The sequence below is a fragment of the Plectrocnemia conspersa genome, unplaced genomic scaffold, assembly GCF_051122295.1.
Source record: "Plectrocnemia conspersa isolate PC_06_02 unplaced genomic scaffold, ASM5112229v1 ptg000009l, whole genome shotgun sequence".
In the NCBI taxonomy this organism is placed as follows: domain Eukaryota; kingdom Metazoa; phylum Arthropoda; class Insecta; order Trichoptera; family Polycentropodidae; genus Plectrocnemia; species Plectrocnemia conspersa.
Genome location: NW_028277173.1, coordinates 17,088,336 through 17,091,052, shown reverse-complemented (window position 1 = coordinate 17,091,052; position 2,717 = coordinate 17,088,336).

Genomic DNA, 2,717 nt, shown 5'->3' with positions numbered 1-2,717 from the left:
TGAATTGATTTTTATTCCCTTACCCCACTTGCAGACACACGGAGCGCATGCGCTGGAGTTTTCCGTCCCTCTTGCTCATTTAAGAAAAGTACATAAAGAGCCCTATATACCTGCCACAGAGAAATATAATTTTTTTAATAAATAAATATTGCTATATAATATTTATTGCGTAGATTTTATTTAAAAAAATAAAATACATGATTTATGAATAAATTTGTATTAAAAAGTTAAAAAATGAAATAAAATACGAATGTGTGAATATATTGAATAAATAATAAAATAAGTAGCTTATTAAATTAAATAGGATTCAAAGTAGTTGTCGATTAGAATAATAATAGCTGGTTCATTGAATGTAGTGAAATAGAGATTTGTTTGTATAGATTTCATGGAATCATTAGACATAATTTTTTATATAATATTATGTTTACTTATAATATTATATTTTTTATAAAATCGTTTAGACTTCATGATACTATTAGACATGATTTTTATAATAATTTATTTTTGATAATATTAAAATTATTAAAAAAATAAATTAAAATAATATAATTATTTAATCAAATATAAATTAATTGCATTAATTTTGTTAAATAATTAAAAAAATTAGTAATATTTCATAATATATTTAAAACGATATAAGGTAGTTTGTATCGAAGATGTATGTGTCTTTTACCGCTTTCCATTAGTCTACCCACGCTTTAAGCTACAGAGTGTTTAGAAATTGTACCTATTCAATAAACACAGTTAAATTCTATTTTATGATGATGATAATGTTAATAGGATTCTTAAAACGCGTCAGTTAGTCTTTTTAACAACAATACAGTCTGAGCGAGTACTAACGAGTAAACATTTTACTGCCCTTAATGATTTATTATTTATTTTTAATTTATGAATTTATGTAGCTAATATAGATATTTGTATATACAGTCAGTCGCGTGCGGTGAAATCTTTTCTATTTTGCTCGCTCGCATATTAAGTGATAAGAGTGGGTGAGAAAATCTCTGTCTCATCACTTAACACGCGAGCGAGCGAAAGGAAAAATGTCTCACCGCACGCGTCTGATATATACAATACTAAACAAAATATAAACAAAACCAACATACTAAATATAACATAAACATAAAAAAGGACTTGAATATTTTAATTTATTTTATAATATTGAAATGTGTATCTTTCTTCCATTAAGGAAACCCGCTACATTTTAATTTTTGCAGATTACCCTAGGAACATTTTTATACAAATTCACACCACCGTATAATTTTCCCCTGGCCGTACTTGCTTTCTTATACTTATCTGGTGGCATGTTTTTTTAAAAAAAAATCCGTTGACAGCTAGAACAGATTATGAACGCCCATTTTAATGGCAATCCAAATGAATAAATTGTCTTTTTTTTAAGTTGACAAATATTTTAAGCCTTTCTGATTAATGTCGGGTACTTGGTGACTTATTTTGTTAAAAGTTTTCTCCCGGTGGTCTCATTTTAACAGCATGAGTTAATACATTAAATTGTAAATAAAAGAGTGGCTTATTTTATGAACCCGACAATAAAAATCATATTTTCTGGTGTATTCGAGAAACGTTGGTATTCCTTTCACTAGATGCCGGGAATATCGATGTTTTAAGCCACGCCGGATAGTTGATCTTGGGTCGTCGACCAGAACAGAAAAGACAGCTCTCTTTTTTTTCTTGATCTGACATTAAGGGTTTTTAACTTATTTGTTCTCCTCTTCATTGAATATCTGTTAGTAGATAAATAACACAGTGACCGGCCACTCGCCAAATTTTTTGCCTTTGGTCCATATCATAGTCTATGCCCATATTTATGCCATCCTACAAAGAAGTATAACTACATAGAATCCATTGCGTACACCACTGCCGTTACCGGTAATAAGGCCCTACGAGTCCAATTCTTATGGGTGGTCACCCAGCTTGTGACGGCCGGGTGAGCGGGTCCCCCACCCCATGTAGTACTAAGTATGTTATTGGATAAATAATAGTGTTTCTCCCGAGCGCGCAGGGAGACGCGCTCGCGCTGGCTGGCTGGCATTGCATTCCACTGCATGTATTGCGTTTCATCCTAGTAACAGCATTATCCCCCAGATCTACGGAGGGTGTTTATGCTGCCTTAGCCCTCGGACCCCAGAGGATACCGAGCCCTTTGGCCCGCTACGTTATTCTGCTATGCTTTGTACGTCATCATCCTACAGAGAGACAGCATCTTACAAAGCTACCTACACGTAGTGAAACTCTCCTTAAAGGGTCAGACAGGAATCTGCGACAACTTTATTAGCCTGACCCGTAGACCAACAGCACTTAGATGGCACGTCGGTGAGGGTCTGTGCCCCGGATAATGTGCTCCGTAAACCATGTATTAAGTGTGCATATATTCTGTTGTGATTCTTAAATAAGTATTTAGCGTTGTTTTCGATTATAAAAATTACATCTCCACTGAGAAATGAAGAGTCTCATTAATTAATAAGTCACACTTCGAAACGTCCCTAAAATATATGCCCCACATTATTCCCAATAAATTATACATATATTTAGACTGTTACTAAGAGATTTAAAAATTATGTCAATAAAATAAAATTTAATAAATCCGACGTTGAAAATCAACATTATTTATTTTACACGCATTACATCTCGACTTTGTAATATTTCAAATTTTAAACACAAAATTTAGTATATGTAATTTCGCACATTGCTTTACAATGAAC